Source organism: Leptodactylus fuscus, chromosome 7 (genome assembly GCF_031893055.1).
Source record: "Leptodactylus fuscus isolate aLepFus1 chromosome 7, aLepFus1.hap2, whole genome shotgun sequence".
NCBI lineage: Eukaryota > Metazoa > Chordata > Amphibia > Anura > Leptodactylidae > Leptodactylus > Leptodactylus fuscus.
Genome location: NC_134271.1, coordinates 140296385 through 140312565, shown reverse-complemented (window position 1 = coordinate 140312565; position 16181 = coordinate 140296385). Strand labels below are relative to the sequence as shown.

The 16181-nt window shown below is 39.7% G+C and overlaps 1 pseudogene; it reads left to right on the top strand.

Annotated features, from left to right (window-relative positions):
- The first annotated feature begins 8873 nt into the window (after positions 1-8873).
- On the top strand, positions 8874-9937 carry LOC142213383 (olfactory receptor 8H1-like; annotated as a pseudogene).
- The last annotated feature ends 6244 nt before the right edge of the window (positions 9938-16181 follow it).

Below are 16181 nucleotides of genomic sequence, written 5' to 3'. Positions count from 1 at the left end.
AACATTTTTAAATTGTTCAAAGCCATACGAGGGTTTATGTTTTTGTGGGACAATTTGTACTTCATAATTGTACTACTTAATATTAGAGATGAGCGAGTAGTTAAATACTTGATATTCGATATTCGTTTCGAGTAGCCACTCAATATTCGACTACTCGAATCGAATATCGAATCCTATTATAGTCTATGGGGGGAAAATGCTCGTTTCAGGGGTAGGCAACGTTCAATCAAATTGAACTTACCAAGTCCACGAGTGAGGGTCGGGCTGGATTCTCCGAGAAGTCTTCTCCGTGCAGTGTCCCCGCAGAATCTTCTGGCGCTGAATTCACTCTGCCAGGCATCGGGCCTGGGCAGAGCCGACTGTGCATGCCTGCACTACAAGAAAATGGCCGCTTACAGTCAATCAACGCTGGTTCTGCATCAAATTTTTCCATTCGAATAGCGAGTGGTACTCGATCGAATACCACTCGCTCATCTCTATGTGCCACGTCTAATGTCCGTAATGTTACAGCAGATGTTGGGTAAGGGTTAAGGAAACAGTTGCCAAATGAGAACTATACCTTACTAGTAGAATACCCGGTGGCTTCGCTCGCAGAAAATATGTTATATTATTGGTTGTGCTAAAGTAAAATTTTCAGTAACACACTGAAATTGACATTTTGAGAGTGCTACAGTAAATATTTTTTTCCACTTTAATTTTTTATTATTTTGGCATTTTACTAATTTGTTGTAACATTGATGTAAACAACAACTTTTTTTTCATTTCAACATTTTTATTCATTTTACAATTCAATACATATCATGTAGTATAAACTATTACAACTATTTTTTTAACTATTTTTTTTTTACTAAAAATTAAAATTTATGCACCTTATACAAACATATAAAACATTTACACCAGGGGTGTAACTACCAAGGTAGCAGCAGTAGCGGCTACCACAGGGCCCGGGACATTAGGGGGCCCAGCGACATCCACTACCGTTGCGTGTTTTTTTTTTTTTTTTTTATAGAACATTACTGGCTGGAGTTACTCCTGCATATTGATCCTTCCAGCGGCCAGGATCGGTAAGTGACACCGTGGGCCCCACAAACAGTATTATTATACTTGAGAGTCTGAAAAGACTCCTGAGTATAATGACTGGAGGCCCAGGAGAGGTAAGGGAACATTAAAAAAAAACTGTGTTACTTACCTCTCCGGGCAGGCTTCGGGCCTACTTGTGTGATGTCCCTGACTTTACATGACCGGGGCCTGTGTCCTTTGCATTAAGACACAGGCCCCCCGGGTCAGGTGACGTCCTGGACGTCATTGAAGATGGCCGCCATCAGCTGGAAGTACAGTGAAGCCAGGGATAGGTAAGCATACCTCCCAACTTTTGAAGAGCAGAAAGAAGCACTAAATATGCAGAGTGCGCAGCGCACCATGGCAAACTTAGCTCTGCCCACTTTTGTTGACTCTGCCCATTCTCCTTCATTTTTCATGTGCACCTACACATTATAATCTTCCTACAGACACTCGTAAATGATATGTCCCCCCTCCATCTCTCCCCAGTTTCATATAACCACTTCATCTGCCCCCAGTTTCATGTCCCCCCTCCATCACTGTCCCCAGTTTCATGTCCCCCCATCTCTGCCCCCAGTTTCATGTCCCCCCTCCATCACTGTCCCCAGTTTCATGTCCCCCCATCTCTGCCCACAGTTTCATGTCCCCATGTGCGAGCGTGTGATCCATGTGTATGTATGCGTGTGTGCATGCACATGTGTGGTCTGTGTACAGTATATGTATGCGTTTATATGCACGTGTGAGCCATGTGTTTCTGCATGAACAGAGCAAGTGTCCATGCGTACGGTAGTTGTATGTGAGTACACATGTGCTCTGTTCATCTGTGTGTGTAGTGTGCATCTATCTGAGTGTCTTTGCATATGTGTGTGTGGTCCATGCATGTGTGTGGTCCATGCGTGTGTGTGTGTGTGTGTGTGGTATTTATGGGGTGGTGTTGTGGTATTTGTAGGGTAGTGTTTGTGTTGTGTATGTCTAGAGTGGTCTGGTGTTTGTGTGGTGTGTTGTGGTATTTGTGTGGTGTTTTGCTTGTGGGTTGGTGTATGTACTGTCTGTGTGATGTTTGTGAAATGTTTGTGTGTTGTGTGTGGTGGTGCGGCCCCTTTAGCAGCGACTCTTTGGCGCCCTCGCTATAATCCGTCCCTGTCAGTCACAACTGTTGTTTTCCCCTCATTGCTTTCATTTTTCCCCATTATCTGCATAGGGCTTAAATTTAGGGGCCCCAATCTCATGAGGGGTGGAAGCTAGCGAGATGTAATGTGCGCAGTATTCTGCTCCTGTGGGTGGAGAGGGGTGTGCCAAATTTCACCCAAATCGGTTGAGATCTGTGGATTTGTATAGAGCAGACTACTATTCATATATATATAGACTTATTGATAATAATGTGGAGATCTTTTAGTTGGAAATATACGGGTATGATGTGTCTCCTTGCTGCAAAGGATCATGCCTGGTGCTAAAGGAACACTTCACATCTTCACTGAAAAATTATTAAAATTCACCATGATAAAATGCCCCAAGAATCTACTCACCACTTGTTTCAGACACTCATTGGGTACATAGGCAACGACTTGTGCTGGGAGAACCTCAAAAAATTTGTCTCACAAATATTTGCAATGTTCACCTGACAGTATAGTTGTGGACCCCAAATTTGTTTGGTCCAAACTGCAAAAGCTATAATTATACCCTGTGGTCTCTTCAGACCATAAAATATAATAAGTGGAGGTCCAGGAGAAGTGTGGAAACATAAGTCATACTCATCTCTCCTGGGTTCAGTCTCGGCATCTGGTGTGGGTTCATATCATATTCGAGTCTCCATAATAACATCAGCAGCTCCAGTGTGTGTACCGATGTCATGATGCTTGCGGGCTGCTGAGGCAGCTGAAAGAGGCCTAGAGAGGAAAGGGACCCACACTGGATGGTGCAACGGAACCCAGGAGAGGTGAGTATGACTGCTCTGTTTATTCACCTCCACTGGCCATCCATTTGTTACACTTTGGGGTCAACACAGTAGTGGTTCATGAGTGGTGAACTGCAAAAATCTTAGCTTCAACCAAACCCAAAATTTTTAAATTTGTAACAAAACCAGCTCGTTCCAAATCAGTTTACTTGTGCTTAGTAAGAACACCGTAAGTGCCTGAAACCAACAGGTTTGTAGATTCTTTTGTGACATTCATGAGTAAGGACACTAGGGCTGGGTTCACACAGGGTTTTTTGGACCAAATTTGACCTGAAGGTCCAGAAAACGGGTAGCCACGACTGGATGCTGATGCAGCACATACAGTGCACCGGCATCCAGTCGTGGCATCCCACTCTGGATTAGGCCCAAAGGAATGGGCCTAGTCAGGAGGGAGTGTCGCGCCGCAGACATCCACGGAATCCACGTCAAGAAAGGGACTGATGCTAATTTTTTCCACGAGCGGGAACAAACCACTTGCCGAAAAAGGAACTCATTGAATTCAATGGGAGGCGGTTTTTTGAGTTGGTTTCCAACGCGGATTCCATGTTAAAATCCGGTCCAAAAAACCCTGTGCGAACCCAGCCTAAGGGTGTCTGACAACAGTAGGTTTGTGGATTTTTGTGCCACTTTATCACAATAGATGTTTTTGGATTTTACAAAAAAAGACTTCAAGAGTTCCTTTGGCTGCTGTACTTTTTGTGGCAAGACTCACTAAATAATGATTCTTAACCCTGAATGCACTTTAAGGCAGCCAAGTGCACCCTGTCATGTTATATATACCCCATTACATATGTGTTCCTTCACCATGTCATGTTATATATACCCCATTACATATGTGTTCCTTCACCATGTCATGTTATATATACCCCATTACATATGTGTTCCTTCACCATGTCATGTTATATATACCCCATTACATATGTGTTCCTTCACCATGTTATGTTATATATACCCCATTACATATGTGTTCCTTCACCATGTCATGTTATATATACCCCATTACATATGTGTTCCTTCACCATGTCATGTTATATATACCCCATTACATATGTGTTCCTTCACCATGTCATGTTATATATACCCCATTACATATGTGTTCCTTCACCATGTCATGTTATATATACCCCATTACATATGTGTTCCTTCACCATGTCATGTTATATATACCCCATTACATATGTGTTCCTTCACCATGTCATGTTATATATACTCCATTACATATGTGTTCCTTTGTCATATGATTTACTACAAAAAATCTTTACTCTAGTATAGCAGATCTCTCTCGCAAATATGGAATCTTGGTCGAAATTCTAACCATTCAGTTCTCCACCTACACAATAGTCAGCTATTAGCTTTAAAGCTATGTTTCAAGTCAAATGTTAAATATTAAATTTCCCCACTGTGGGACTATTAAAAGATTATCTTATCTTATCTTATTAATAATTGACAGCCTGTCCAATTACACTTTACAATTATTTTACACAGATTTGGAAAACAAAGACGAAAATTAATTCACTTATATGATCTTGAAAATGTATTTTGTATGTGGCTTGAAATAAGAATTCCATAGGCTTTGGACTCGCTGCCTGACCTAACCTGCTTGGCTTTGAGCTCCCCCTGAGGGTGTCATCTAAGAGGTCCCCTGGTTTTTGCCCTTTAACCTCTATACAGGCATCTGTACTTTCCTGCAGGAGAACACCAGGTCACTACATTTATGAGTGGTCCCTGTGCAGGTCATGGTTGACCCAGGCATGTGGAGAGACACCGGTACTTAGCACTGAGCAATCAGGTAGGAGTGTCAGGTATGGGCCAAGGTCAGGGCTGGAAGGGTATGTTCACAGTCAGAGGTCCAAGTAACAGTTCAGGGTGGAGGTCACTAATGAACCAAAGTTAGACACAAGAAATTAGCAGATCACGTTTCAGGAATGGAGTTAGATAAGCTAATACAAGTGATTAGAATGAACACGAGTATAGCACATCTATGCAGGAACACATTAGCTAGGAACCTATTTTGCTCAGGAACTTTTGTATTGGGTAAGGTTTCTTTTACAACTATTACAACTAGAGGCCAGTGTGGATTGGATGGGGACACTATACCCATGCACTTGCAGGCCCTTTAAGAAAGATCAAGGGTGAGTAGGTTCCCATATGGGTACAGAGAAGACAAGGAAGGTGCAAATGACAGCAGAGGGAAAAGCCGCAACACACTGGAACTTTTGAGTAACCTGGTGACCATGAATGCTAAGAAGAGTAAGATCCAGGTGGTCATGGACGTACCGATACAATAGACCTTTCTGACATTCCATCACACCGCAATCTGTCTGGCTTCCTAAAATGTCTGAGTTTTGCTTAAAATTTTTAGTTCCTTAGAACAAAAAAAAATTGATGTTATGTTATGATATCTTTGAACATGATTATACATAATATTAAAATAAGTGGATGTCAGGAGACCTATAACAAGCACTGAGAGCTCCGATCATGACATCAATTATCCAAGTACTCATTTACATAATGATAAGATTTGTAACATCTTATATATAATACAGCAAGGTAGTGTGTATTTGCCCTATCTATCCCAGATAGGAGGCCATGCTATCAAAAGACACATAGGTAGTCATGTTATAGACAAGAAATAATAGTAGGCTATGTAATGTTCTTAAAAATCTAAAATTTCCCAAATTTAATTTTTTTAAATTTTAGAAATTAGAAAGTATTATTGTTACTATTGTACCAAGACATAATGTCAAGTTTACGTGGTGGACTAATAAGCAGAAGGTCTTAAGGTAGGTGAAAGAAAAAATTCTAAAAGTAATAATAATCATAAACTAATTAAAGGGTTATCTGAAATTTCTAAATTTCCAAATTGGTACCCGATCTTTCTCAACGAGGGCCCGACTATGTCTCATTGTACTCTCTGATAAGCAATGTGTCCCCCTTTAATGTTCTTATTCCTGTTCTCTATCAATAACAACATTGTGTTCAATAATTTAATAATGTGAATTCCAAATTTGTTCTGTGAATCAATTTTAATCAAATTTTAATAAGAGTCTCAAAAATTCACAAATTGGGAATAAACGCAATGTCAATTATATATTTCAAGTAAGTCACCAGTTTTCTGAAAACCTCACATTCTTAAGGTAAGTCCTTTGGATGTTTGGAAATGCTTCCATCTTATTATGTAAATGAAGGTAAACCAGAATATTCTCTGAATAGTGAATAAATTATTAAAGTGTAGGTGCCATTTCATGGGGAGGTGGGGATGCTGAGAATTTTTGTATTAACCTATTCTAGGAAGTGACACTACTAGAGATGAGCGAACAGTAAAATGTTCGAGATTCGATATTCGTTTCGAGTAGCCCCTCAATGTTCGACTACTTGAATCGAATATCGAACCCTATTATAGTCTATGGGGGGAAAATGCTCGTTTCAGGGGTAGGCAACATACGATCAAATTATACTTGTCCGTACTACAAGCGGGCATGCGTAGTCGGCTCTGCCCAGGCCCGATGCCTGGCAGAGTGAATTCAGAGCCGGAAGACGCCGCGGGGAAGCTGCACGGAGAAGACTTCTAAAGGTAGGAGAAGAACCAGCATTGATTGGCCGACTGTATAGCATTCGGCCAATCAATGCTGGTTCTGCATCGAACTTTCCATTCGAATAGCGAGGGGTACTCGATTGAGTACGAGTATTTTGAATACCGTAATATTCGATCGAATACCTACTCGATCGAGTACTACACGCTCATCTCTAGACCCTACCCCCCGACACACACATATGTACTTACTGGCATCACGATGAGTAGGGGTGTATGGTACATACTCTTCTTGGCTTTGGTTCAAAAATAAGCAGCACATTTTGGTACATAAAACATTTCGGAACGTGGTGCCTTAACCAAAAATACTGTAATCTTACCATCTGCTATGATAATATATATATATATATGTAGCGGACACCTAGTGTTGTGTTGCTGGAAACGGGGCTAAAACATGTAGCATGTAGGCATTGGTGATTTTTTATTTGTTTTTACTTTTCCCTTCTGATCCAAAGCCTAGCCCCATCATGACGCTGTCTACACTCAATCGGAAAGGCAGGGATAGTAACAAACCATATCTGCCTTTATTAGTGTTATAGCAGAATCCTCACTTCCAATTTCATGCAGATACTTAACACTGCAAGAACATATGGACTAAGACTTAACCGTCAACTGGTTAATACAGTAATACAGTTTGTATGTCTATATGTTCCATTTGGCTGAGTTCATTCTGCCTTAAAGGGATGTCAGATTATTACATAATAATATACATAAGGTGCCCAACCATAGGTTATCCAGTGTGCCCAGGATTGCCCTTCTCTATGTTTCGGTCTACTGTTAGCCATCCTGGTGGTTACTGTACATGCTCAGTCAGCTTGGTAGACAAAGAATAGTGGAGAAACAACTACACAAGCATGGCCACCCCAATGGGCATCAAGACATCAGGAAAATACAGCTTGTCTCTTATGAACATAGAGTATAATTCTCAGCCTCCTAGTTTGTTTTCTCCTTGGTTGTACCAGTCTTGTGTTGCTTCATGGCTCATCTATGCTAAGTTTGGATTTATAGCACCCACTTGTTAGTCTGTGAGGACCGGTATTGTAGATTTGGGTTGACTATAAGGATATCTATAAAGATAGTGAGGGACAGTGTTGATTCATTTAAGGGCCAGTATGCAAGAATACATATACAAAAGTATTATTTAGGGTGGGTCAGTTGTCTGTTATCACCATTGATCTGCTCTCTTACCAACAGCCACCACCGTCATCCTTTAACCTGTGGTTTCCCATCTAATGGTGGGATTCCATTTCCTTGTATTACCTGTCTACTACTGTGCTGATACATGCTTCATGTTATTGCTCTTGTGTCTCTCCTTCTCTTACAGAATTCCACCCTATTGTGAGTCCTTGGGGTGTCTTAGTATCGGGAAACACTGTTAGTACCCAGAAAATATGAAATAGGTCATGTCTAACTATGAGGTCTAGTGTCTGGCCAGTGTTGTTTCATTGTTATGGGAAGTCGGTCAACCATTTCCTGTCCACCCGTTGCCTAGACATCCCAGAGAGAAGGAAGTGGAGGTTTATTATGGTATCTGACTACCCAATTGCTGTTGTACACAGATATGGGAGCCAACATGATGTGGTTTTCCCTCAACCCAGAGGTTATGTGATATGCTGGGTGGAGAGAGTTCTAGGAGAACGTTACTACCAAGCCCATATAACAGATTCTAGCCTCAAAACCAGGGACACAAAACTATTGAAATTTAATGTAACATTGATCGTTTTCTATTAAAAATAATGGGGAAAAATGTGAAAACAGACACATTTCCCCATCTTTTTCACATTTTAACAGGCAAAAAAAAAATCACCAAAAAAAGAACCTGGAAAATGGACCTATCATAAAGTGGTTTAAGAAAGTCTTGAGATAGAGCCACTTACTGTATAATGTGCTTCAGATGGAATATAATTTATTATTAAAGTCTTATTATTCTATGATTACTAGTCTATTAGTCTTCTCTTAGGGTCTACAATATGGACATCATGGTTGGGGTTCCTGGCTCCCAGACCATAGAATGTTCCTGTATTTATGGTGGTATCCATTGGAAATTTTCAAGGAAAAAGAGAATTTTCTTAAAACTGAAAATTTTTTGATAAATGTCAACAAATTTAAATATGGTTATGTTCAAGGGAAACACACAGATATAATTCATTGTCTACATCCATATTATTTTGTGGGGCTCATTAACATCCTTTTATATAATGACCAAGTTTACTCCAAGACATTAATCATCTTCAAATTTGTTCTTTGCTCAAGGTTCTGGCTAATTCCATGGAAAACTCCAATCAATCACTACCAAGTTGGTTCTACCTGCCCGGATTGTCTACTGATCCTCAACTCCAGGTCATAGGGTTTCTTCTGTTTATGTTGATGTATATTATCACATTGGCAGGGAATTTTCTTCTTCTCGTTACGGTGAGGATCAGCCCAACGTTACACACTCCTATGTACTTCTTCCTTAGTAATCTCTCTTTCATTGACATCTGTTTCTCCTCCACCATAGTACCTGTAATCCTCATAAATACTATATCCACAGACAATAGAATTTCAGTAGGGGCTTGTATTTTCCAGATGTTCTTCTCATTACTCCTCGGAGCAGCAGAGTGCATGTTACTCGCCATCATGGCTTATGATAGGTTTGTAGCCATTTGTAGACCCTTGCACTATGGCAGTATTATGAACATGAGGTTTTGCATTATCTTAGCCCTAATACCATGGATTTTAGGGTTCATAAACTCATCCATACAAATTCCACTTACATGGAGACTTCCCTTCTGTAGGACCCATCATGTCAATAATTTCTTTTGTGAAGTACCTCCATTCTTGAGAATGTCTTGCAGAGATCCTTGGCTTAATGTGATATCAATGTATATAGCAGCGGGGACTATTGTTTTATGTTGTTTTCTCCTGATTTTGATTTCCTATGTGTACATCATCTCCACCATTTTGAAGATCCACTCATCACGAGGAAGACATGCAGTGTTTTCTACTTGTGCCTGCCACCTCACTGTTGTCACCCTCTATTATGGAACCCTTGCATCTAACTATCTCCAACCTCCATCTTCCCACTCTGTTGAGACAGATAAGACTGTATCTGTTCTCTATACGGTGGTCACCCCAATGTTGAATCCCATCATCTACAGCATCAGGAATAAGGAGGTTAAGAATTGTATAATAAAGAATATGAAAAAAAACAATCTAAACTGTCAAAAAACATTATGACATTAGTTGCCATCACTAAACATGTCAAAAACTATAAAGTATATACACCATATCTATACTACTTGATGTCAAGCTGCAAGACCCACTGGATTGAAGGAGGCATCCAAGTTTAGTCAACAATAGAGATGGGCGAACCTTCCAAGATCCATATAATCTCAGGTTTGGGTAGCTCGGGTTCCTGATTCATTTCTGGTCAAACAAGTTTGGATAGAATGGGACGGGACATTATTATACTCTGTGGTCTCTTCAGACACCAGACCATAATAGGTGGAGGTACAGGGAGGTGTATAAAAATGCAAAATATTTATGCTCACTTTCCCTCAACTTTTTTGGGCCATGCGCGGCATCAAGTGTTTATGGCCCTGCATAGATTGCACCTAAAGAATACATTTTCTTAATTTTCTAAATTCTACCCCCAACTGTTTTGGCTTTTGACATCATTGTAATTTATCTATAACATTGATGAAGTCTTTTATGAACAGAAATCTTATTGTTCACTATAACACCAAGGTACTTGATATAGACATGTGATTCTAAAATGTATAACTTTTGGCCAAAAAGTGTATTCCATAGTTAAGAATACCGTGTTATTCTAATATAATACAATAAAGCAATTTACATGACACATCATCTCTGACAGCAACAGCTTCCCAGAATCCATCATAATAGTATGGCAGATGTTGGGTCTTTAATTATGGTAACTATTGGAGAGTAGGGTTGAGCAATCGGGATCGGAAAAGATCGGATTCCGATCAGCGATCGAGTAAATTTCACGATCGCGATTGGAATTCTGACCCAATCTTTTCCAGTGGGATCGAGGTCAGAGATTGTTTCAAGATCGGCTCAACCCTGAAGTGACTTTTCCCATAGAGAAGCATTGACTAGGGTTGAGGATCAGGATCGGAAAAAATCAGATCCCGATCGGCGATCGAGCAAATTTCATGATCACAATTGGGATCAGGATTGGCTGATCGGAAAATGATCGGAAATCGGATTTTGAAATCGATCCTGAAATCTCAAGTTCGGCTCAACCCTACCGGGGAGCTAATCATGGGCGTTATCCCTGCCAAACATGTCTAAAGTTCCAGTTTGGGGTGGATCCCTAGCTCCTAGACCATGATCCAGGAGCAGCGATCCGTTACTATTCCAGTCAGGAGTCGATTGAAGGTTCTATTATAAACTGTGCTAGGCAACCTGTAATAGAACTATAGTGATTTTACAATACATTGCAATGCATTAGAATTGCAGTGTACTGTATTTATCAATGCATTAGAATTGCAGTGTATCTAATTTATATGGCACAGGGCTCTCTCTAATGTTTAAAACACAACTACTCTATGTTTATGTCTCTCACTTATCAACCAAAACACAATCAAAGGGGAGAAGCAGTTCAAGTTTGCCAGTACACCGTATGGAATATTACATGGTACAACTTGTCCTATACAAAATAAGCCCCCATATGACTCTGTAAACAAAAAAAAATAAAATAAAATAAAAAGATGTGTAGTAAAAAAAATAAATCAAAAATAAAAAAAAATGTATAAACTGGAATAGATTAAAGCTACTAATTTTTTGCCCAATTTTACGGGCTAACAGACACAAGCACATTAAAAGTAGGAAACAAGGGACAACCCTACACAGTGTCTTGGTATGAGATAAAGGACCTTGAGTATTCCTCAATTGTTTACAGTCATACAAACTGGTAAAGTAAAAATTCTGAATTTATCTTTTGTAATTTGGACAAAAAAAACTTAAAAAAAAACTAAATAGGAACAATCCCTCTACAAGGTTAAAAGTCTTAAAATGAATAGTCTCTGAAACTTTAGAGAACATTTTTGTGCCAACAATCCAATAGATTTTGTAAGTCTTTCGCATGAATTTTTCCTATGTATCCTTAGATTGGATTATAAAAATAATTTGAAGAATTTTTTGCAATCCCCAGCAGCGAGATCCTCGGCCACAGGGGCCTTGTTAATTTTCAATCAGATAATGTATTTTACACTCACGTCTTCTATAACTGAGGCCTTTTAGTAGCATTGCCCAATTCTCAGTCAACTGCGGAGAGTAACAAGTCTCCAGGTAATGTCTCAAGTGCCGACAAATTAGACATTTTATGAACACAAGAATGTGAGAATTTTTTTTACAAAAGAAACTCACTTTGTTTTCCTATGGATTATAATATTTTATTTCTAACTTGATTTTTAACAATTTTAACTAAAAATACACAATTTTCCTTTGTCAAGATACACCAACTGACTTCTCAAAAACAAATTTTGCAAATTGTTGAGATGTTTTTGCAACTATTTTTGAGCAGAAAATTCTATCTATGGAATAGCTCGAAATAGTATATTGTCTCAGCTTCTTGTACCTTGGAGCCTTAATAAAGGAAAAGAAATTTACTGTAGGATCTTTTTTAGATTAGAGATTTAATTTCACAAAAAGACCTCTCAAGTCGGCTTTTGATAAATCCTTGACACGTTCAGCAAAAGTTGTATCCCAAACTATTACAAATATTATTTTCTGGGGTTTTTTATTTGAAAGTAGTAAAAAAAAATTCATATTAATTTCCCTGGACTTTACTTTTTAACTTTTTTTTTTAAATCTTTGCTTGAAACCACTAGAACATGGACAACGATGTATTAAAGGAATTTTCAAACATTTTTTCCAACCATCTTAAGCTACATTCACACAACAGTTTTTTAACTGACATCACACAGTAGTATTAAATTCAATGTCAGTGATTGGGGGCTATTCCCATGACCATTATTTGGTCCATCTTCATGGGCTGCCAGTATTTGTAACCCTCGTTACACACAAACGTATAGGAGATCTGTGAAAATGGATGCCCCTCAGGTGCAAGATAGCCATGAAAAATGGATATTTTTCATGCCCATTTGGACCTCGGTTGTGTGAATGTAGCCTCAGGGTAAGTTAACACAGGGTCTTTTGGTCCAGAACGGTTCCGGACCAAAATACAGGTAGCTGTGACTGGATGCCATCACCAGTGCACCAGCATCCAGTTGCGCACTCCGCTCCGGATTAGGACCAAATGAATGGTCCTAGTCGAGAGGGAGTATCTTCAGGCGGATGTCGCGAGGCGAATCCGCCTGAAAGAGTGAGCATGTGGCTTCTTTTTCCGAAAGCCGGAACAAACGGCTCATGGAAAAAAGTACTGACCGGCTCCCTTTGATTTCAATGGGAGCCGTCTTTTTGGTCAGGGTTTTGAGGTAGATACGGCCTCAAAATCCTGACCAAAAAACCCTGTGTGAACTTACCCTAAGTCTTCAAAATCTTTTGTCTTGCTCAGTTGCCAATGGATATGACCATGAATGCAGGAACTTTCTACGGAGTGGGACTTGTTACAAACCCAGCCATGATGTCCTTATTTTGGACAGGTGAGCAGACAGGGAAACTACATGTATGAGAAGATAACCTGACCACATTAAGGACATCATGGTTGGATTTCTGTCTATAGAAAGTTCTTGCAGTCATGATGGTATCCATGGTTAACTGTTTGGAACTGCAAATGTCACCACTAAGATGGTTAGAGAAAATCTTTTAAACTCCCAAAATGTTTGTATTTGGAAAAATGTTTAACTTTTTTTCTGCAACTTTAAACATATTATATATACAGTGGGGCAAAAAAGTATTTAGTCAGTCACCAATAGTGCAAGTTCCACCACTTATAAAGTTGAGAGGTGTCTGTAATTTACATCATAGGTAGACCTCAACTATGAGAGACAAAATGAGAAAACAAATCCAGAAAATCACATTGTCTGATTTTGTAAGAATTTATTTGCAAATTATGGTGGAAAATAAGTATTTGGTCAGTAACAAAATTTCATCTCAATACTTTGTTATATATCCTTTGTTGGCAATGACAGAGGTCAAACGTTTTCTGTAAGTCTTCACAAGGTTGGCACACACTGTTGTTGGTATGTTGGCCCATTCCTCCATGCAGATCTCCTCTAGAGCAGTGATGTTTTGGGGCTGTCACTTGGCAACACAGACTTTCAACTCCCTCCACAGGTTTTCTATAGGGTTGAGATCTGGTGACTGGCTAGGCCACTCCAGGACCTTGAAATGCTTCTTACAAAGCCACTCCTTCGTTGCCCTGGCGGTGTGCTTTGGATCATTGTCATGTTGAAAGACCCAGCCACGTTTCATCTTCAATGCCCTTGCTGATGGAAGGAGGTTTGCACTCAAAATTTCACGATACATGGCCCTATTCATTCTTTCATGTACCCGGATCAGTCGTCCTGGCCCCTTTGCAGAGAAATAGCCCCAAAGCATGATGTTTCCGCCCCCATGCTTTACAGTAGGTATGGTGTTTGATGGATGCAACTCAGTATTCTTTTTCCTCCAAACACAAAAAGTTGTGTTTCTACCAAACAGTTCCAGTTTGGTTTCATCAGACCATAGGACATTCTCCCAATACTCTTCTGGATCATCCAAATGCTCTCTAGCGAACTTCAGACGGGCCCGGACATGTACTGGCTTAAGCAGTGGGACACGTCTGGCACTGCAGGATCTGAGTCCCTGGCGGCGTAGTGTGTTACTGATGGTAGGCTTTGTTACATTGGTCCCAGCTCTCTGCAGTTCATTCACTAGGTCCCCCCGCGTGGTTCTGGGATTTTTGCTCACTGTTCTTGTGATCATTTTGACCCCACAGGGTGAGATTTTGCGTGGAGCCCCAGATCGAGGGAGATTATCAGTGGTCTTGTATGTCTTCCATTTTCTAATTATTGCTCCCACAGTTGATTTCTTCAATCCAAGCCGGTTGCCTATTGCAGATTCAGTCTTCCCAGCCTGGTGCAGGGCTACAATTTTGTTTCTGGTGTCCTTTGACAGCTCTTTGGTCTTCACCATAGTGGAGTTTGGAGTCTGACTGTTTGAGGGTGTGCACAGGTGTCTTTTTATACTGATAACAAGTTTAAACAGGTGCCATTACTACAGGTAATGAGTGGAGGAAAGAGGAGACTCTTAAAGAAGAAGTTACAGGTCTGTGAGAGCCAGAAATCTTGATTGTTTGTAGGTGACCAAATACTTATTTTCCACCATAATTTGCAAATAAATTCTTACAAAATCAGACAATGTGATTTTCTGGATTTGTTTTCTCATTTTGTCTCTCATAGTTGAGGTCTACCTATGATGTAAATTACAGACGCCTCTCATCTTTTTAAGTGGTGGAACTTGCACTATTGGTGACTGACTAAATACTTTTTTGCCCCACTGTATATTATACATATTCATGGCCTTTTAAGGCCTAAACGGTATGCAATGGTACAAATGATAACTCTTTTTCCAGAATGTATTTTATAATAACTGGTACAGTGTACATTTTGGATTTTCTGGGTCGTAGTGCCTCCAAATATAACTCTAACCCATTTTATATATTTACTAAGTTTTAAACAAAGTTTAACAATTTTTTCTGAATCTCTTTTTTTTCAATATTTACCTTCAAGAATGACTCTGTTAAGATCACCCATAATTTTCAGCAGACATCATATCTATCAATCCTGTTGAACTGTGCAATTTCTATAACTTTGAATCCGGCTCTCTACTTGATTTAGTGCCGTTGATGATATGCCGCCTAATCGTGTGACTGTTGTAGCCAATCGTCTCGATGGTTTAAACAAGTAAGTATTGGTTACTTTACAGACTTACTTGCCTTAAAAAGAAAAGTATTTAATGGACAACCCAAGGGTCCATTCACACGGAGGAAAATGGTGAGGAATTTGGTGTGGAATTTTCCACGCTGAAAATAAAGCCTCCCATTGACTTCAATGGGTTCTGCTAGCTTTTTTTTTCCACTAGTGGAAAAGGGGGAAGATTTGAAGTTTTCGATTTCTATAGTTTTTTTTTTTTTTTTTTTTTAGTTTTTTTTAACTTTTTTTTATTTTTTGCTTTTTTATTAGTCCTCCTAGGGGGCATGAACCTGCAATTGTTTGATTGTGAGTCTCAAAGACTACAATATAACTGAATGCTACATTACTATTGAAGCTCCATACACAGTAACATTCAGTGAGAGGCAGGAACAGTTCTCAATACAGAAATAAGGAGAATAATTTGTTAATAAAGTACCGTATACACTCGAGTATAAGCCGACCCGAAAATAAGCCGAGGCCCCTAATTTTACCACAAAAAAACTGGGAAAACTTATTGACTCGAGTATAAGCCGAGGAGGGAAATGCAGCAGCTACTGGAAAATTTCAAAAATTAAAATGGTGGGAGTTTTTGGGTGCAGTAGTTGCTGGGGAAGGGGAGGGGGTGTTTTGGTTGTCTGTCTGCCCCTTCCCTGAGCTTGAGGACTGGGTTTTTTTCCCCCACTTGGAATTCAGCCTGACTGAATATAGG